General features: G+C 38.8%; 1 long non-coding RNA gene and 1 pseudogene across 1 annotated transcript in view; one reads left to right on the top strand and one right to left on the bottom strand.

Moving 5' to 3' along the window:
* The window catches only part of LOC112654910 (uncharacterized), a 42,004-nt gene that overhangs the window by 16,284 nt on the left and 3,286 nt on the right, over positions 1–22,434 (top strand). Inside the window, exon 3 of the long non-coding RNA XR_003133465.3 lies at positions 20,796–20,853. This is a non-coding gene — a long non-coding RNA (uncharacterized LOC112654910). The remainder of the gene's footprint in view (positions 1–20,795; positions 20,854–22,434) is intronic.
* LOC112654893 (60S ribosomal protein L7-like) lies at positions 17,598–22,149 on the bottom strand (annotated as a pseudogene).

Below are 22,434 nucleotides of genomic sequence, written 5' to 3'. Positions count from 1 at the left end.
CTATATTCCAAAAAGGTAAATTTGGGGGTGGCAAATTCTGTTTCCCTTCAGTATAACGGTGAATGGAATTGAATTAATGTTAATTTTCTTAAGTGTGGTAATGGTGATACGAGTTTTTTAATACAGGGAGAGATATGATGAAGCATTTAGAGGTGAAATATGATATCCTCAGGCTAATTTCACTTTGATGAAAGAGGTGTATATGGGCATGTGTGTCTGTGTGTTTGTGTGGAGACAGAGAGATGGAACTGGCATGGTGATTCATTAATAATTAGTATATTTGTTCATTATACTGGCCTTTCAATTTTTCTTTAGGTTTGAAACTTTCCCCTCATAATGTGAAAAATAAAATATAAATAGATCATTTGCTTTAAATACTTATAGACATTGTCAACTGTATGTATATTTATGAAACATTATAGAATTTAAAAATTTCATCTCTTTTCCATAAATAATTGTATACTGAAGATCCATGGAGCATCAATTTGAAGGAAATGCTGTATGCATGATTATCAAGAGTGTTGTATATAGTGACCATTAGCTTGTGATTTTTTGTTATGGTTATAGGCTATTCTCAGAATCTCTCCATGGACTCAGAGGATATTCTGATGTCAGCACTCAGTTTTTCTCTTGTATCCACAAATTAAGTGTATGGAAATCATAGTTGACTATTTTTGAGGAAGAAGAATTTTACTTGTACACTTTTAGGTCCTTTGGCTGCTCTAATAATCAAAATTACATAAGGCAGACTAACAGAACAACAAATTTAATTACATATATATGAAGTCCTCCATAAGAATATGAGATCTAAAGACAAGGTGGACAGTTGAGGCTTATATGCCATCTTGAGCTAAGGAATAGGAGCGACCTGGGACTTCAAAGGGACATTCAAAGGGGCTTCAAAGGGACTTCAAAGACACATGTATAGTAATTAGATGTTTGCCCTGAAGATATGTCATTTAGCCAAAAATTTATCTTTTGGTGATAACTCAATTTTTGTACCGGGCCCCCTGTCTGAGTTCTTTTAGATAGCTTAAGAAGAGGTAAAAATGTTTCTTGGGTCTACTAGGTCTTAATTGCTTTCAGCTCAAAATAGTCCATATGCCAAAGTGGCACATTGTGGGCGAGACTTGTTCTGAACCCCTGGACTATGACAGAAAGTTTGACTTAGAATAGATGTTTAAGAAAGGTTGACAATATTTTTAAGGGAGGGTAGTAAAATTAGTCCTAGAATAGATTAATGCCTATGAATTTGGAATTTTTTTGTCTTAAGACCGTAAATATTTTATGAATGTCAAGGGATTGTTGTATAATGTGTTACTCAAGTTGAACTAACTATAGCATATGGATGTTCATATGTTATTTCATTTCTGTTTTGTTCCCTGTATACTATGAAATCTCATTATGAGGATATTTGATAATAGATTTTACTCAATCTCACAATAATATTGGGCTTAAAATTCTGTTTATATTCTATGAAATATTGAAGTTTATAAATAAAATACATCACTTTTAGAAATCATAACCAAATCAGATATACAGAATGTAATGCAATTTATATTAAATGATCTGGTTAGAAGGATACTAGCAAGACCAAGTAACCAGAAAGAAAAAAAAAATGCAATGAAAACTATTACGTTGTATTTTCAGTTTCATTGTTAATGCATGTATTTCCTACTTTTCTTTGAAAAAGAAATTAAAATGTTATTCTTAAGCTTTGCATACTTGAGAAATCTATTTTTCTATGCCATTCTGTGGCCTACCTTATAGTAGTATCTCAAGTGCAATTCTGATAGCATTTATGCTGTCATAACAATTGTGCATCTATTTTCATCTGTGCTATGAATTATACTTAGATTAATAGACTGCATACTGCATACTTAATAGTTTCCCCATATGTTTCATATAATTGTGTGTCAGTACTTTATTCATAAATGCTTTGCTTCCACCAGTGTTCTAAAATGGCAAGGTCACTATAGAAGTGTTTATTTGCAAAAATATATCTAGAGGATTCATGTGTGGGGAAGGAAAAATAATTTTCCTTTTACCCTTTTAGGTTTTTGGCTGGTCTAATAATAAAATTTGCAAGACAGATTAACAGAAAAGCAAACAAAAGTTTAATAACATGTATACCTTTTGTATACATGTGAGAGACCAGGAAATCCAACTCCCCAAAATGGCCAAAGCCATGGCCTTAAATAGTATCTTCTACTAAAGACAAAAGATGCTTGGGGTCAGGAACCACTTGGGAGATTTCTAGAAAAAGCACAGTAAACAAGAATAAGTTCATTATGTAGATTTAAGTCCTTGTCTTCTCCATTGATAGGAGTTTCTAGAGATTGAGTCATCCTCCTGTTTCTGGTACAGCAAAGGAGACACCCTTCCAATTGGAATTTCCCTTATACATGTAAATGACTCTTGTAAGAATAACTTCTACTACATTTTCAGAGCTTCTCTCATATCTGTAGTTTCTTAAAAATAACGAATGAAGGATAGTTGGAAGAAAGGCAGGCAGGGACCAGCCCTCCTCCTCCACCAAGAAGAAACCAATCTTAAAATTATTTTATACCACCTTGGAAGGAGCCCTCCACTCTTTTCCATGTGAATGGACAGAAACCTGACTGGGTGATAGGTGCATGGAGGGTTAATCAGATTAAGACAGCCCACACCAAAGAACCCATAAAACCCCCTAGTACTACCTCGGCAATTCTCTCAGGTCCCCTACCTTTTGGGGAGCTTTGTACTATCGCTCAATAAACTTTACTTTGCTGTCCACCACTTTTCATTTGGTCTACCTCTTCATTCTTCCAAGTGGGGTGATCAAGAATCAGGCACTAAAAGAAAAATCCTGCAACATAACCAGCTTAAAGTAATCACTATGACAAAGAGGTCTATCTTAGGGTAGCAAAATTTGATCCCCTTAAATTTGTAAATACTGTTTTTACACCTTTTAATTTTGAGGTACTCTGTAAAATATTACAGTTTGCATTGGTTCAGTTCTTGGAAGGAAAATATGTGTTTTAGTGAGAAGCTTATATTTATCATAATGGGTTTAGTTTGCAAAGTATATTCATGTGCATTATTCATGTCAACAAATGTTTGATGTGTACATAACTATGTTCCATATGCAAGATTATATACTAGAGAAAAATTAGAAGAAGGAGGAGGAAGAGAGGAGAAGCCATGATCCAAGACTGAAGGAGGTAATAAAGGACAGATTCATGACAATTTTTTTAACTTTTACTAATTATAAATCAGTCTTACAAAAATCAACAAAGAATCACTAGTCTATCCAAAAGCCAGATTCAAGGGGTTATTTTTTCATATTTGATTGGTATCCTTTTGTTTTAAAATAAAGTACTGGCAGTATACTGAGAGCCCTCGAAGTCCACGACATTTCCTTTCCTGCTCAAAGCTACTACCTAAAGTTTCACTATACTCTTCCATCTATATTTTTATTAATCTAAGTATTTGTTTTCAGTTTAAAATGATATCCTAGGGGAGGAAGGGCAAGATGGCAGAAGAGGAGGGGTCCTCAATTCACTTGGTCCCACAAACTTACCTAGAAAACTTTAAAAACTTCCTGAACCTATGAATTCGACCTGAGATTTAAAGAGAGAACAGCTGGAATGCTACAGAGAGAAAAGTTTTCCCTTCTAACAAGGTAGGAAGGCAGAAAAAAAAGTTAATAAATAAAAAGAATAAGTGGGGGAGGGGAACTGTGAGAAGACAGGCTAAAGTGGAGCAGCAAAATCTTCCAGGACAGGAAAGCCCAGCCATGGAGAAGCAGGAACTTTAAAAATCCATGCCGGAATTTTCCCTGATGGAAACGTGCTTAGCAGGGAAGTTGGATGAAATCCCAGGAGGAGCAGTGAAGCCTCAAGATACCTACAGTTACTATAAGAAGAGGGATGCCCTGGGGGAAAGCTCACCATAAACCATGGGCCGATATCAGTAAAGGGCTGGAGTGCCACAGCCCTCCAGGGCATTTGGTCAAAGCCAGTTGGTTAGGTGGGCCTGCTCTGGACGTAGGCGGCTTTACTCAGTTCCCTTCAGGAGAAGTGGTCCCCCAGGAGCACGGATCCAGTGGCACAGAGATCCAGATCCCAGGGCGCCCTAGGGGACAAAGCCGGTGATCCTGCATTCCCCCTGAGACAGGTGGAAGCGGGGAGGGCACAGGACAGAAAGAAGTCTCCTGCTACTGGGCGCCCTGCAAACTGTGAAGATCAGTGCACCATTCAAATGGCTCTCAAAAGAAATCTAGGGTAGTAATCCTCATATCAGATAAATTAAAGTTTATCCCAAAGATTGTAGTAAGAGGTGAAGAGGGACACTATATCATTCTTAAAGGGTCTATCCAACAAGAAGACCTAACAATCATGAATATTTATGCCCCTAATGTGGGAGCTGCCAAGGTATATCAATTAATAACCAAAGTAAAGACATACTTAGATAATAGTACACTAATAGTAGGAGACTTCAACACTCACTTTCTGCAAATGACAGATATTCTAAGTACAATGTCAATAAAGAAACAAGGGCCTTAAATGGGACAATGGTCCAAAGAGATTTCACAGATATATACAGAAATTTCCACCCGAATGCAATGGAATACACATTCTTCTCAAGTGCACGTGGAACTTTCTCTAGACCACATACTACGTCACAAATCAGGTCGCAACTGATATCAAAAGATTGGGGTCATCCCCTGTATATTTTCAGACCACAAAGCTTTGAAACTAGAACTAAATAACAAGAAGAATTTTGGAAGAAATTCAAACACGTGGAGGTTAAAGACCATCCTGCTAAAAGATGAAAGGGTAAACCAGGAAATTAGAGAAGAACTAAAAAGATTCATGGAAACTAATGAAAATGAAGATACAACCATTCAAAACCTTTGGGATACAGCAACAGCAGTCCTAAGAGGGAAATATATTGCAATACAAGCATCCTTCGAAAAATTGGAAAAAACTCAAATACACAAGGTAACCTCACACCAAGAGGAACTGGAGAAAGAACAGGAAATAAAACCTACACCAAGCAGTAGAATAGAGATAATAAAGATTCGAACAGAACTCAATGAAATAGAGACCAGAAGAACTGTGGAACACATCAACAAAACCAGGAGTTGGTTCTTTGAAATAATTAAGAAGATACATAAATCCCTAGCCAGCCTTATTAACAAGAAAAGAGAAAAGCTCAAATTAATAAAATCACGAATGAAAGAGATCACCACCAATACCAAGGAAATACAAACGATTTTAAAAATGTATTATGAGCAGCTATATAGCAACAAATTAGGCAACCTAGAAGAAATGTATGCATTTCTGGAAACCCACAAATCACCAAAACTGGTCCAGGAAGAAACAGAAAACCTGAGCAGGCTGATAACCAGGGAGGAAATTGGAGCAGTCATCAAAAAACCTCCCAAGACACAAAAGTCCAGGGCCAGATGACTGCCCAGGGGATTTCTATCAAATATTTAAAGAAGAAACAATACCTATTCTACTAAAGCTGTACTGAAAAGATAGAAAGGGCAGGAATATTTCCAAACTCCTTTTATGAGGCCAGCATCACCTTAATACCAAAACCAAACAGAGACTGCACCAAAAAGAATTATAGACCAATATCCCTGTTGAAGACAGATGCAAAAATTCTCAACAAGAGATTAGCCAATAGGATCCAACAGTACATTAAAAAGATGATTCACCATGACCAAGTGGGATTTATCCCCGGGACACAAGGCTGATTCAACACTTGTAAAGCAATCAATGTGATAGATCCTATCAACAAGAGAAAAAACAAGAACCAATGATCCTCTCAATAGATGCAGAGAAAGCATTTGACAAAATACAGCATCCATTCCTGATCAAAACTCTTCAGAGTGTAGGGATACAGGGAACATTCCTCATCATCTTAAAAGCCATCTACGAAAAGCCCACAGCAAATATCATTCTCAATGGGGAAGCACTGGGAGCCTTTCCCCTAAGATCAGGAACATGACAGGGATGTCCACTCTCGCCACTGCTATTCAACATAGTACTGGAAGTCCTAGCCTCAGCAATCGGGCAACAAAAAGACATAAAAGGCATTCAAATTGGCAAAGAAAAGTCAAACTCTTCTCACTGTAGCATTCCAACTGTTCTCTCTTTAAATCTCAGACTGAATTCGTAGGTTTTCGGGATGATTTGAAAGTTAGCTAGGTAAGTTGGTGGGGATAGGTGACTTGGGGACCCTACTCTTCTTGTCCTGCCTCCAGAATGTTTTAATTTTAAAAAATGTATATTTAAGCTAGAGAAATTTCTTCCAATGGACTCTTGGCATTCCCTTCCAGAAATGTTTTATTTTTTTTTTTGCCTTGCATCACATTATGCTTTTATGATTACCTTTTTACCTCTCTTTTTTCTATCTTGACTATCTTTGTTATCTCCTTTATGTCTGTCTATAATTGCTCCTTTTCCAAGGGATTCCATCCCTTTCCTTCCTCCATTATTACTAAACATAATTTTACAGTCAATACTTTGCACTTCTTTGACTGCAATTAGCATCTTTGTTTTAATTTTAGAAGCTTACTTGATATTCCATAATAGCCAGCTAAACATTGCCACTAAAATATGACTGACATCTCAAATCTCAGAGATCCCAGCTGAATTGTCTTCTGTTCCTCTACCATGACAAACCAGTTATAATACATTTCTTGTATCACTGGATCTTCCCAATATCCATTCAGTCATCTAAATAAGAAATTTGAGGTCATCTCTAAATTATCCAAGCAGCCGCCAAATTTCATTCTACTTCTTTAATACTATGTACTTGAATCTGTATACTTCCACATATCAATCGACACACATACTTGAGGTCTTTATACTTTTTTTATACAATTAATGCCACAACTCTTTAAGTGGGACAATCTAACCTTTCCACAATCTGTTCTGCACTTCCCTGCTGGCATGACCATTCTAGAAATTGAATAATTTTATTCTTATTACTAAAATCACATCAACTGTGCATTGCTTAGAAGGTCTAGTTAGCCTTCATCATGATATACTGAAACCATTTGTTACCTCTTTGGCCTCCTCTCTTAATATTTTGCTAATGTGTTAGTTAAACCTTTTCCTCTTGTACCCCAGTATGTGATGATTCAGTCACAGTGTACTGCTTACTGATCCCTGAACTTTCAGCTCTGTTATGCATCTCCACTCTTGCATGCAATGCTTATTTTGCTTAGAATAAAATTAATGACCTCATTTTATTGGTTAATTACTACTAGTACTACTGGGTACAACTCAGATATCACCTAACTTTTGGAATTTTGACATATTAACGTAGATTGCTCCTTCTAGGACATTCCATTATACCTTGTATCTGGAAGATATTAGGGCATTCATCTATAAGAATATCCATCACACAGATTGTCAGTATATATATATATATATATATATATATATATATATATACCTGCCTTCTTTAAAATTCAATACATTTCTTAATCATAAGTGCTATTTTCTTTTTTTTTGTATATTTTTTTATTGGAGTTCAATTTGCCAACATATAGCGTAACACCTAGTGCTCATCCCATCAAGTGCCCTCCTCCGTGCCTGTCACCCAGCCACCCCAACCCCTGCCCACCTCCCTTTCCACCACTCCTTGTTCGTTTCCCAGAGCTAGGAGTCCCTAATGTTCTGTCACCCTCACTGACATTTCCCACTCATCCTCTCCTTTCCCCCTTTATTCTCTTTTACTATTCTTTATATTCCCCAAATGATTGAGACCATATAATGTTTGTCCTTCTCCTATTGACTTATTTCACTCAGCATAATACCCTCCAGTTCCATCCATGTCGAAGCAAATGGTGGGTATTTGTCATTTCTAATGGCTGAGGAATATTCCATTGTATACATAGACCACAGCTTCTTTATCCATTCATCTTTCAAAGGACACCAAAGTTTCTTCCACAGTTTGACTATTGTGGACATTGCTTCTATAAACATTGGGGTGCAGGTGTCGCAGTCTTTCACTGCATCTGTATCTTTGGGGTAAATATCCAGCAGTGCAATTGCTGGGTCGTAGGGTAGCTCTATTTTTAACTCTTTGAGGAACCTGCACACAGTTTTCCAGAGTGTCTGTACCAGTTCATATTCCTACCAGCAGTGTAAGAGGGTTCCCCTTTTTCACATCCTCTCCAACATTTGTTGTTTCATGTCTTCTTAATTTTCCCCATTCTCACTGGTGTGAGGTGGTATCTCATTGTGTTTTTTTTTTCATTGTGGTTTTGATTTGTAGTTCCCTGATGGCAAGTGATGCGGAGCATTTTCTCATGTGCGTGTTGGCCATGTCTATGTCTTCCTCTGTGAGATTTCTGTTCATGTCTTTTGCCCATTTCGTGATTGGATCATTTGTTTCTTTGCTGTTGAGTTTAATAAGTTCTTTTTTTTCTTAATCACAATCCTATCATCCTGTGCATCAGACCTGGCACATTTTGGGTAAATATATATGTGTTGAATGCATGAAATAATGATTTGGAAAAGTTTTGGCAGATATTATAACTTAACAGGCAAGAAATACTACACAGATATGTTAACTAACTGAAAGAAGCTTACACAGAAGTAGATCAAATCCAGAGTGCTGGGTAACAATATTAAAATAAGTTTTTTCTGGAGAATAAAAGGTGAAAAAGAAGTCTGGGATGCTGACATTAGCCAAAAATTCTGCAAACTAAGAACTTTCTTTGGTAGAATTTTTGTTTGTTTGACATGTTTTAATTTTGTATATGCTATACACACACACATAAAGATGCACAAATACATACTGAGTATTGTATATATTTACACACTGATCCCATAACTATTATACTCTTTAGAAATGTAGCAATAATAATAAAAATAAAGGTCTTCTGGAGCTTCTATTTTGGAGTAGGAGTGGAGAGGAAACAGGTACAAGTTAAATTAAAAATATATTTTAGAAATAAGTGCCATAACAACAACAAAAGTTACACTTCCAGAATAGATGACAAGGGCAGGGGTGGTGGATAGCTGTGTTATGACTAGTGATGTCAGAATGGGTAACCCAGAACCCAGAGTTGGCTGATAATTAGTGTCTGTCCTATATAAATGGTGGATGAGAGAAAAAGGAATTTCCTAAAAATGCTTTTCCACCCCCCCATTTTTGTAGCAATATTAACGGTGCTGGTTTAATGACTAAAAATTAAGAGTTTCTCATGTTTTGTCACCCTCTCTGATTTTCCCACCCATTTTCTCTCCTTTCCCCTAGAATCCCTTTCACTATTTTTTATATTCCCTGTATGAGTGAAACCATATAATGATTGTCCTCCTAACTCTGGGAAACGAACAAGGGGTAGTGAAGGGGAGGTGGGTGGGAGTATGGGGTTACTAGGTGACAGGCACTGAGTGGGGCACGTGGTGGGATGAGCACTGGGTATTATGTATTGGCAAATCGAACTCCAATAAAAAATACATATAAAAATAATAAATAAAAATTAGTTTCAACTGTCACATAAAGGGAGACTCTTATTATTTCACAGTGAAAAAGCCCAAGTTAGGATGGGAAAGAATTTTCAAATCTTAAAATTACAAAAAATAAAATTCAGATTTCCATTCCAAATTCTCATACTGGAAAATTTCTCATAGAACATATTGTACATTTACCTCTTGTGTAATGAAAAGATGTAAATTGTTTGGTTAATTATTTTAAATATACTGAAGATAAATATACTGATATCTCAAAGCCAGTTGATGACAGGTAATACTACTCAACAGAAACATTATGTCCCTTTGTGAAATTTTCCGTACATGTAGTGTTTTGATTTTCATATTGTTATATACTCAAACTTGTTTGCTCTTATAGAAGAATTTTTATACTTAATTCTTTATGGAAGATTGAGAACATAACTTATTTTTATGGTTAGCCAAATAAAGATATACTTTGTGTTGCTAACAAAGGCCTATCCATTGGCTATACCTATTTTCAAAAAGTATTGTTCAGAGAAGGTTTTATTTTTTAAGTAGGCCAGAATAAATAAATAAATAAATAAATAAATAAATAAATAAATAAAATAAATAAATATTAAAAAACTAAAAGAAGATAAAGCAGAAAATTGTTAAGAAGGAAATATTTATGTTCACACTCATGAGAATAATTGATGCTCTGGATTTAAACAGATAAATTATGTATATATTTTTTAATACTAAATTTATTTTTTATTGGTGTTCAGTTTGCCAACGTACAGAATAACACCCAGTGCTCATCCCATCAAATGCCCCCTCAGTGCCCATCACCCAGTCACCCCCAACCCCCGCCCTCCTCCCCTTCCACCACCCCTAGTTTGTATCCCAGAGTTAGGAGTCTTCATGTTCTGTCTCCCTTTCTGACACTTCCCACCCATTTCTTCTCCCTTCCCTTCCATTCCCTTTCACTATTTATATTCCCCAAATGAATGAGAACATATAATGTTTGTCCTTCTCCGATTGACTTATTTCACTCAGCATAATACCCTCCAGTTCCATCCACGTTGAAGCAAATGGTGGGTATTTGTCATTTCTAATGGCTGAGTAATATTCCATTGTATACATAGACCACATCTTCTTTATCCATTCATCTTTCGATGGACACCAAGGCTCCTTCCACAGTTTGGCTATTGTGGACATTGCTGCTAGAAACATCGGGGTGCAGGTGTCCCAGCGTTTCACTGCATCTGTATCTTTGGGGTAAATCCCCAGCAGTGCAATTGCTGGGTCGTAGGGCAGGTCTATTTTTAACTCTTTGAGGAACCTCCGCACAGTTTTCCAGAGTGGCTGCACCAGTTCACATTCCCACCAACAGTGCAAGAGGGTTCCCTTTTCTCCGCATCCTCTCCAACATTTGTGGTTTCCTGCCTTGTAGAATTTCCCCATTCTCACTGGTGTGAGGTGGGATCTCATTGTGGTTTTGATTTGTATTTCCCTGATGTCAAGTGATGCAGAGCATTTTCTCATGTGCATGTTGGCCATGTCTATGTCTTCCTCTGTGAGATTTCTCTTCATGTCTTTTGCCCATTTCATGATTGGATTGTTTGTTTCTTTGGTGTTGAGTTTAAGAAGTTCTTTATAGATCTTGGAAACTAGCCCTTTATCTGATACGTCATTTGCGAATATCTTCTCCCATTCTGTAGGTTGTCTTTTGGTTTGGTTGACTGTATCTTTTGCTGTGCAAAAGCTTCTTATCTTGATGAAGTCCCAATAGTTCATTTTTGCTTTTGTTTCTTTTGGCTTCATGGATGTATCTTGCAAGAAGTTGCTGTGGCCAAGGTCAAAAAGGGTGTTGCCTGTGTTCTCCTCTGGGATTTTGATGGAATCTTGTCTCACATTTAGATCTTTCATCCATTTTGAGTTTATCTTTGTGTATGGTGAAAGAGAGTAGTCTAGTTTCATTCTTCTGCATGTGGATGTCCAATTTGCCCAGCACCATTTATTGAAGAGACTGTCTTTCTTCCAGTGGATAGTCTTTCCTCCTTTATCGACTATTAGTTGACCATAAAGTTGAGGGTCCACTCCTGGATTCTCTATTATGTTCCATTGATCTATGTGTCTGTTTTTGTGCCAGTACCACACTGTCTTGATGACCACAGCTTTGTAGTACAACCTGTAATCTGGCATTGTGATGCCCCCAGATATGGTTTTCGTTTTTAAAATTCCCCTGGCTATTCGGGGTCTTTTCTGATTCCACACAAATCTTAAAATAATTTGTTCTAACTCTCTGAAGAAAGGCCATGGTATTTTTATAGGGATTGCATTAAACCTGTATATTACCCTGGGTAACATTGACATTTTCGCAATATGAATTCTGCCAATCCATGAGCATGGAATATTTTTCCATCTCTTTGTGTCTTCCTCAATTTCTTTCAGAAGTGTTCTATAGTTTTTAGGGTATAGATCCTTTACCTCTTTGGTTAGGTTTATTCCTAGGTATCTTATGCTTTTGGGTGCAATTGTCAATAGGATTGACTCCTTAATTTCTCTTTCTTCAGTCTCATTGTTAGTGTATAGAAATGCCACTGACTTCTGGGCATTGATTTTATATCCTGCCACAGTGCCAAATTGCTGTATGAGTTCTAGCATCTTGGGGTGGAGTCTTTTAGGTTTTCTATGTGGAGTATCATGTCATCGGCGAAGAGGGAGAGTTTGACTTCTTCTTTGCCAATTTGAAAGCCTTTAATGTCTTTTTGTTGTCTGCTGAGGCTACGACTTCTAGTACTATGGTGAATAGAAGTGGTGAGAGTGGACATCCCTGTCTTGTTCCTGATCTTAGGGGAAAGGCTCCCAGTGCTTCCCCATTGAGAATGATATTTGCTGTGGGCTTTTCCTAGATGGCTTTTAAGATGTTGAGGAATGTTCCCTCTATCCCTACACTCTGAAGAGTTTTGATCAGGAATGGATGCTGTATTTTGTCAAATGCTTTCTCTGCATCTATTGAGAGGATCATATGGTTCTTGTTTTTTCTCTTGCCGATATGATGAATCACATTGATTGTTTTACAAGTGTTGAACCAGCCTTGGGTCCCGGTATAAATCCTACTTGGTCATGGTGAATAGTTTTCTTAATGTACTGTTGGATCCTATTGGCCAGTATCTTGTTGAGAATTTTTGCATCCATGTTCATCAGGGATATTGGTCTATAATTCTCCTTTTTGGTGGGGTCTTTGTCTGGTTTTGGAATTAAGGTGATGCTGGCCTCATAGAACGAATTTGGAAGTACTCCATCTCTTTCTATCTGTCCAAACAGCTTTAGTAGAATAGTTATGGTTTCTTCTTTAAACGTTTGATAGTAGAATTCCCCAGGGAAGCCATCTTCCCTGGTTTTTGTGGTTTGGGAGGTTTTTGATGACTGCTTCAATTTCCTCCCTGGTTATTGGCCTGTTCAGGTTTTCTGTTTCTTCCTGTTCCAGTTTTGGTACTTTGTGGCTTTCCAGAAATGTGTTCATTTCTTCTAGATTGCCTAATTTATTGGTGTATAGCTGCTCATATATGTTTTTAAAATCGTTTGTGTTTCCCTGGTGTTGGTAGTGATCTCTCCTCTCATTCATGATTTTATTAATTTGAGTCTTCTCTCTCTTCTTTTTAATAAGGCTGGCTAATAGTTTATCTATCTTATTAATTATTTCAAAGAACCAACTCCTGGTTTTGTTGATCTGTTCCACAGTTCTTCTGGTCTCGATTTCGTTGAGTTCTGCTCGAATCTTTATTAACTCTCTTCTTCTGCTGGGTGTAGGATCTATTTGCTCTTTTTTCTCTAGCTCCTTTAGGTGTAAGGTTAGCTTTTGTATTTGAGTTCTTTCTAGTTTTTGGATGATGCTTGTATTGCAATGTATTTCCCCCTGAGGACTGCTTTTGCTGTATCTCAAAGATTTTGAACGGTTGTATCTTCATTCTTATTAGTTTCCATGAATCTTTTTAATTCTTCCTTAATTTCCTGGTTGACCCTTTCATCTTTTAGCAAGATGGTTCTTAACCTCCACGTGTTTGAGGTCCTTCCAAACTTCTTGTTGTCATTTAGTTCTAATTTCAAGGCATTATGGCCTGAGAATACGCAGGGGACGATCCCAATCTTTTCGTATCGGTTCAGACCCGATTTGTGGCCCAGTATGTGGTCTATTCTGGAGAAAGTTCCATCTACACTTGAGAAGAATGTGTATTCAGTTGCATTTGGATGTAAAGTTCTTTAGATATCAGTGAAATCCATCTAGTCCATTGTATCATTTAAAGCTCTCGTTTCTTTGGAGATGTTGTGTTTAGAAGACCTATGGAGTGGAGAAAGCGCTAGATATAAGTCACCAAGTATAAATGTATTGTTTTTTTTTTAAATTTTTTTTAAATGTTTATTTATTTATGATAGTCACAGAGAGAGAAAGAGAGAGAGGCAGAGACACAGGCAGAGGGAGAAGCAGGCTCCATGCACCGGGAGCCCGACGTGGGATTCGATCCCGGGTCTCCAGGATCGCGCCCTGGGCCAAAGGCAGGCGCCAAACCCCTGTGCCACCCAGGGATCCCTATAAATGTATTGTTATCTAAGTATGTTTTAATTTTTGTTATTAATTGATTGATATATTTGGCAGCTCCCACATTCGGGGCATATATATTGAGGATTGTTAAGTCCTCTTGTTGGATAGATCCTTTAAGTATGATATCGTTTCCCTTTTCATCTCTCATTACAGTCTTCTGGGTAAATTTTAGTTTATCTGATATAAGGATGGCTACCCCTGCTTTCTTTTGAGGACCATTTGAATGTAAATGGTTCTCCAACCTTTTATTTTCAGGCTGTAGGTGTCCTTCTGTCTAAAATGAGTCTCTTCTAGACAGGAAATAGATGGTCCTGCTTTTTTATCCAGTCTGAAAGCCTGCGCCTTTTGATGGGGTCATTAAGCCTGTTCAGGTTGAGAGTTACTATTGAAAGATATGAGTTTAGTGTCATCATGATATCTATTCAGTCCCTGTTTTTGTGGATTGTTCCATTGGACTTCTTCTTAAAGGGGAATTTTAAGAGTCCCCCTTAAAATTTCTTGCAGAGCTGGTTTGGAGGTCACATATTCTTTCAGTTCCTGCCTGTCTTGGAAGCTCTTTGTCTCTCCTTCCGTTTTGAATGAGAGCCTTGCTGGATAAAGTATTCTTGGTTGCATGTTTTTCTCATTTAGGACCCTGAATATATCCTGCCAGCCCTTTATGGCCTGCCAGGTCTCTGTGGAGAGGTCTGCTGTCACCCTAATACTTCTCCCCATAAAAGTCAGGGATTTCTTGTCTCTTGCTGCTTTAAGGATCTTCTCTTTATCTTTGGAATTTGCAAGCTTCACTATTAAATGTCGAGGTGTTGAACGGTTTTTATTGATTTTGGGGGGGGGATCTCTCTATTTCCTGGATCTGAATGCCTGTTTCCCTTCCCAAATTAGGAAAGTTTTCAGCTATGATTTGTTCAAATACATATTCTGGCCCTCTGTCCATTTCAGCGCCCTCGGGAACCCCAATTAAACATAGGTTTTTCTTCCTCAGGCTGTCATTTATTTCCCTTAATCTATCCTCATGGTCTTTTGTTTGTCTCTTTTTTCCTCAGTTTCCCTCTTTGCCATCAACTTGTCTTCTATGTCACTCACTCGTTCTTCCATCTCGTTAACCCTCTTCATTAGGACTTCTAGTTTGGGTTTCATCTCATTCAATTGATTTTTAATTTTTGCCTGATTAGATCTAAATTCTGCAGTCATAAAGTCTCCTGTGTCCTTTATGCTTTTTTTTCTAGAGCCACCAGTAGCTTTATAATAGTGCTTCTGAATTGGCTTTCTGACATTGAATTGTAATCCAAATTTTGTAACTCTGTGGGAGAGAGGACTGTTTCTGATTCTTTCTTTTGAGGTGTGGTTTTCCTTTTAGTCATTTTGCTCAGTGCAGAGTGGCCAAAAACAAGTAAATTGGGAAAAGGAGAAAAAGAGAGAAAAGAAAGAAGGAAAGAAAAGAAAAAAAGAAAAAAGGAAGAAAAAAGAAAAAAGAGAAAAAGAGAGAGAGAAAAAAGAAAGGATAAAAATGGATGGGGGAAGCAAACAGAAATCAAAAAGAAAAAAAAAATCACGGGGGAGTATCCCGATTCTGTATACTGTAAATCCCTTGATTTCCCCTGGAACTTTCCAGTGCTGCTTGGTCAATAATTTGTTTTTCCCCTGTCCGTCTAGCTGGTCTTCTGGGGGAGGGGCCTGTTGTGCTGATTTTCAGGTGTTAGCAGTTGGGGGAGCTGCTCTGCCCCCTGCCTGGTGCAGGGCTCAGTGGGGGTTGTTTACCCCGTGAGGCCGCAGGAGGAACAGCCCCAGTGGCGGGGCAGCTCTGGAAACCTGGATTCACCCCCCGCAGGAACTCCGGAGCTCTCGGTCTGCAGGGCCTGGAGGCTCCGGGCGGGGCCGCTGATCTGCTCAGCTCGGGGCAGGAGCGTCCTTGCTGTCCTGGGCCCTCCCGGCCTCTGCCTGTCCCGGGGGAGGCCGGATCCTGGGCTGTGTCCCGGCGCCCTGTGCTCCGGAGCCTGCGCTGTTGGATTCGCGCTCCCGGGCCGCAGCCCCCTCCGCGGAGCCGCCGCCCGAGCCCCGCCGAGCTGCTCCCAGAGCCACGCAGCCCCCTCCGCGCGGAGCCTCTTCCTCCGCCCGAGCCTCTCCGAGCTGCTCCGGGTCCTGCCGTGCACGCTGCAGCCATTAGGGAGCTCGGCGCACTCTCCTGGGCGCGCAGGTGTGTGTTAGTGTCCCCGGGAGCCCGAGGGCATCCCCGCCCTCCTGGGTCCTGCTCCAACTCCCTGCGAGCCCCTTTCCGCCCGGGAAGATTGGTGCAGCTCCTGCTTCTCCGGGACGGGGCTCTCCTGTCCTGGGGACACTCGCCCCGGCCTCAGCCCGGCTCCTCGCGGGGCCCCTCCCCCTTGGAGGCCTTTGTTTCTTTACTTCTTTTTCCCCGTCTTCCCACCTTGATAGAAGCGCGAATTCTTCTCACTGTAGCATTCCAGCTGGTCTCTCTTTAAATCTCAGGCCCAATTGGTAGGTTTTCAGGATGATTGGAAGGTTATCTAGGTAATTTGGTGGGGACAGGTGACTTGGGGACCCTACTCTTCCACCATCTTGCTCCTCCCCTCTGACCTAAACAGATAAATTATAATGTAAAAACAGATCAAGTGGAGATTAGAAAATTCAGGTACAAATCTTCCCAACTTCTGATATTTGGCAGGGCAAGTATAGAGGAATATGATTTGGGAGCTCAATCTAATACTCAGCAGTTGCTTTGAGACAAAAATAAGTGCCTTCATAATTTGAAAGTCAGGGTATTAAATCATGCTTATTATATAAAAAGCATACACTGATAGAGTGGAATCGGTTGATGTGAAGTAAAGTTAAACTGTTAAGATATTGGCAGTTGTTCAAACAGGAAGGATATTTTCTTCTTGAAGCTTCAATAGCAAGAATTAGTTAGGGATTCCATTCTAGGGGAAAATGGTGCCCAAAGGTCAAGAATTGTATTTTTTGCAGGACCAATAATATAATAAAGTTATAGTAGAAGCAAGACACTGAACATTTTAGGACTCATTATAATATTTGTCTGGGCACAGGGTGGATCATAGAAGAGAAGTTTATTAGTTTTCTGTTGCTTCATAAGAAAATAGCACAAATATAGTGATTTAAAACATCTCTTTATTAGTTCAAGGTCTGTAAGTCAGAATATCATCATGAAGTGACTGGGTTCTCTGTTAAAGGTCTTAAAGGCCTGAAATCAGTATTAAAAACCTTGTCAGATGGGATCCCTGGGTGGCGCAGCGGTTTGGCGCCTGCCTTTGGCCCAGGGCGCGATCCTGGAGACCCGGGATCGAATCCCACGTCGGGCTCCCGGTGCATGGAGCCTGCTTCTCCCTCTGCCTGTGTCTCTGCCTCCCTCTCTCTCTCTGTATGACTATCATAAATAAATTTAAAAAAATAAATAAATAAAAACCTTGTCAGATAATTCAAACATCTAATTCATTTTGGGATTGGCATCATTCATTTCTCATTCAAGTTGTCATGCATCTCATTCTTGGTATGAAATGTGACACTTTACTGTCTCTTGAACACTTTGGTTATTATGTTAGGATACTGTTCCTGTTAAAGTTTGTTTTTTGTTTTGTTTAAATTTTAGGAGGTTTTTTTTTTTTTTTAGATTTGGCACACAGTCCCTCTTCTACTTTTGTGGGCTATGGTTTCATGACACTCTATTTTCAGAACCTTTGCAGTACTACTTTGTTTGATTTATCTTGTGCAGGTGGGGTTAGTACTGGTCTGTGCTTGTGCTGCTTAAGGGGGCAGAAAAATCTTCCCAGGCCAGGGCACCTGGTGCTTCTAGATGGGGGAAGAGAAACTCTCGTCCACAAGCACTATGTCAGGATCTCCCTTATCTATAAGGAATGGTGAATACTTACCAGGTTGAAATCCTTTTGTGGTATTGGCTGGTACAGGCAAGTTGCCTGGTATCTCTGTGTATGGGAGAGGAGTCTAAGGCCCAGCTAAGGAGAAGAGCATTTCCCAGGTGGGAGCTTTATGCTATGGGATCACTTTTGCTGGTACCCTTGATTACCAGTATGTCTGGGTTGTAAAAGGAGACCTCAGACCCAGTGGGGAAGAAAAGCACTCTTTCAGGTCACTTATTGTTAGCAGGGATTCCAATTGTTCCTTTTTACAGCTTCTGCAGAGCTCACCTGAGTATTTTCGGTGGGATTCCCATTTGATCTGGTGGGGGAAGAGCCTGTTTGAACTGCTTTCTGTTATTAAGTTGAGAGTAAGTGCTGAGCCTGGGTCACCTGTTTCTTTTGGGTGGGGATCATAAGATGTCCTTCCATGAAGTTGTTCATCCATTCCAAAAGTCCCTAGCCAATTAAGTTTCTTCTTTAGAACTTTCAGAGTTCTCCTTTGGTTGTCTTGTGTATTTCTCGGATATATAGTTGTACTTACAGAGTGGGGAGCAGGAAGAGAGGAGTATAAACCATCTTATCTGGACAAATAGTCAAAATTCTGTGACTTTTAAGGGCTCACCTGATTAGGTCAGGCTCATTCTGGATAATTTCCCAATCAACTGTGCCATACATCATAACCTAGTAATGGGTATGATATTCCATCACATTCACAGGTAGTATTCCAGGGGAAGGGCTACTATGAAAGTCAGTGGGTAACATTTTAGGATTCTACCACAGAAAGCATATGTGAATGTACTGAAGCATTGATTAGGCAATTGTTATCCTCTGGAAGGTTGGAACACGTTAGGATAGCAAGAAGAAAATTCGTGTTATAATTATTCCATTCACTTTAAATGAAATATATCTTGTATAAGAAACAGTAACAATCAGAATAGTCAAACAACTTTCAGAATTTAATGTGAATCTTAGAGGTTCATTTAAGACTTCATTTCTGGCCATGCAAATATCTTCTGTGTGAAAAATATACCAGCTCAAAGATACATTAAAAGACTTCACCAGCACACTCCATTTATGTTTCCATGTAATTACTGTGGTTGCCAGCAATTCACACAGAAAACAAAAGTCAGTGATGATTCTGACTTTAAGTTTTTAGAGAAAGTTTAAACTTAACATACTTAACACTGTCCATATTTATATATGTTACACATTGTGCAAAATTTATGACTGTTGCTTTGGTTATAATACAGTGTATTCTCACCTAAATCAGGATTGAAAATTTAAAAGCAAAATTCGCTGGTTTGGCCAATATACAAAAAAACAGAAACAAAAATTTAAAAAACTCCAGTTTCCAGACTGAATTAGGAAAAAGAAATCCTTCACTATGTTTAGATTGGAATACAAGCATGGCCTAGATTTGATTTTAAAGTGTCTTGGTTTTGGGTAATACTTTGATGAGGACAATTAGAATTGAGTTTGGTAGGCATGGTTTTGAACTCAAGTTTTACCTTAAAGCTTTCAGATTGAAATTGGGAGGCTGTAAGCAGTAATTGGATACTTTGGATCATTCACATGAAAATTAAGATATATAAACTATATGACACTTTATAAGAATTAGGCTATTTTTTTAGGCTATGTTTTTAAAAATTATATGAACTAAACTTATAAAAAGAAATTCTGGGCACCTGGGAGACTAAGCCAGTTAAGCGTCGGTCTCTTGGTTTTGGCTGAGGTCATGTTCTCAGAATTGTGAGATTGAGCCCCAAGTCAGGCTCTGCCTTCAGCATGGAGTCTGTTTGAGTTTCTCTCCCTCTTCCCATCCACCCCCCACTCACACATACTCTCTCTCTAAAATAATCTTAAAAAAAAAAGACTGTATCCTTTGCTGTACAAAAGCTTCTTATCTTGATGAAGTCCCAATAGTTCATTTTTGCTTTTGTTTCTTTTGCCTTCGTAGATGTATCTTGCAAGAAGTCACTGTGGCTGAATTCAAAAAGGGTGTTGCCTGTGTTCTCCTCTAGGATTTTGATGGAATCTTGTCTCACATTTAGATCTTTCATCCATTTTGAGTTTATCTTTGTGTATGGTGAAAGAGAGTGGTCTAGTTTCATTCTTCTGCATGTGGATGTCCAATTTTCCCAGCACCATTTATTTGGAGGGTATTATGCTGCGTGAAATAAGTCAATCAGAGAAGGACAAACATTATATGTTCTCATTCATTTGGGGAATATAAATAATAGTGAAAGGGAATATAAGGGAAGGGAGAAGAAATGTGTGGGAAATATCAGAAAGGGAGACAGAACATAAAGACTCCTAACTCCGGGAAATGAACTAGGGGTGGTAGAAGGGGAGGAGGGCGGGGCGTGGGGGCAAATGGGTGACGGGCACTGAGGGGGGCACTTGACGGGAAAAAAGAAATTGAGACTAGAATATACTTACAAAGCAAACATTGAAGCAATACCTATACTGGATTTTTTTCCTTAGTTGTTTATAATCACAGCAATCCAAAATGTGAGACATTTAAGAGCAATATAATTAAATTCTATGGGTTTGTCATGTCATCACTTCTAAAGATAAAATGTACTTGTTCTCTTCTTCATGGTATCAGTTCTGAGTAGATGAAAGGAAAATTAAGAGAAGACTGTTAAAGAGCTGAGTCAAAGCAGAATGAAGGGCAAGGGGATGAGGCAAGAAAGCATACACAGACCGGGTTTGAAGAGAATTGGGAATGCTGGTTGTGGTAGATGGTTTCTGATTTGCTCTTCGGATCCACTGGCCATCTTGCTCTGCCCTGCTTTAGGATTCCAGGAGGCCGACCCTTATCAGCTTTATCAATCAGTATCTCTGTGTCCTCAGGTTGGGCTTGGCTAATGGAAACTACCAACAGAAGATTAGCAATCTGGAGCAAAGGAAGGTAAGGGTGTGTTTATTTCCATGACACTTTACCCTAAGTTTTAGGTTGGCATTGCTGCCTTTTGTTTATCTAAGGTCACAGCTCTTGTTGGATGGCCTTCTACTACAACCACAGGACACTCTTTGTTGCAGGAACTACTACCTTTCTATACCCCTTCAAGCCTAGTGGTGATAATACAGGCTTCTCACAGTTGTTAGCCTCAGGGTACTTCATCATCTCTTGGCTTCCTTTCATTCTTTACACACTTTTAGTAAATAGCCTCTTTGTTAAACTTTTTCCATCACCCTTTTCAAGTGTGCCATCAATTTTTGCCCAGGACCCTAACTGATACATTGGTAGTAGAAAATGAGAGAAACTTTAAGACAGTATGAAGAAGTGGGACAAACTGTTGGGAAGAGAAATAGGAAGACAAAATTTTTAAAGCTTTTTATAGCAAATTATGAATGTAATGACTTCATGTGAGTGTCTCTAATAAACTATTTTTTCCATTGGAAAGTAGTTGTTTATTAACTGATCAGATTACAAAAATGTTCATGTTATATACCTTAGTTCATCCTTCTAATAAGCCTGTTGATCTGGTCTTCCCTGTTGCCAGCATCTCCACCTTCTACAAAATGGGTGGTTTTTTTCTTCATTCCCCCGTGTGGAGAAGATAATTTGAAGAGCCATAAAAAGTTGTTTGCTGCTTTGAGACGTTTTCCAACAGTATAGATCTTGTGAATCAGATCCTCCATGACATATTTATGATGCCATACTTACCAAGAGATCGGACTATTAATGTGTTACCTGTCAGGGCAATTCTCTTGTTGATCTTGCCATAACCGTGCTTGTACATCATTTCATTCACCGACTTCAGGTTAGGGTAGGCCCATGCTATATGTGGTTCCACAATCCTTAGCATGTTCACTGAAGCCTTGTTGAGCTTAACAAAGATGTCATTGAAGATCTGGCGAAGGCAAAGAAGCTGCAACACCTTTCGAACCTTTGGGCTCACACCATTGATGCCTTTGATTCTGATGACAAATGCCCATTTGAGTTCTCTAGGCACGTAGAAGTTGCCAGCTTTTCTCTCCATCCTCACCATTTGAATATCAGTGCTGTACATCTGCCTGTATTCCTTGTGGTAATGCTTAGCTTTTTCATAGATAAATCTTCCTCCTTGTTTTTCGAAGCATCTTTTGGGCAAACTTTTTTCTCAGATGCTTGATCTTCAACTCTGAGAAATTTCTTCACTTTTTTAAGGGTTTCTTGCACAGCAGGAACCTTTTTTTTTTTCTTCTCTTCTACACCCTCCATGGTTCCAGTAGGAAAAGAGGTCTAATAAATTCTTTACTCGCTTAATTATTTTGGTTGTATTCTGTCTCTTTGTATGCACATCTAAGATGGGATAGGGATATGAGACGTCTGGGATTTGCATGACTAGATAAGACTACTAGTTTCTATCTGAATTGGTTATATATTCAGACATTTTTTTCATGGAATCAGGAACATTCCTCCTACCCCAGTGTACCTGCTAAGTTTCTTTTGAAATTCAGTGATCCACTGTAGTGTGAAATTTGTTTTTCCTGTCAGACAGGATAG

This window comes from Canis lupus, chromosome X (genome assembly GCF_003254725.2).
Source record: "Canis lupus dingo isolate Sandy chromosome X, ASM325472v2, whole genome shotgun sequence".
In the NCBI taxonomy this organism is placed as follows: Eukaryota; Metazoa; Chordata; class Mammalia; order Carnivora; family Canidae; genus Canis; species Canis lupus.
This window is presented reverse-complemented; position numbering and strand designations above follow the sequence as displayed.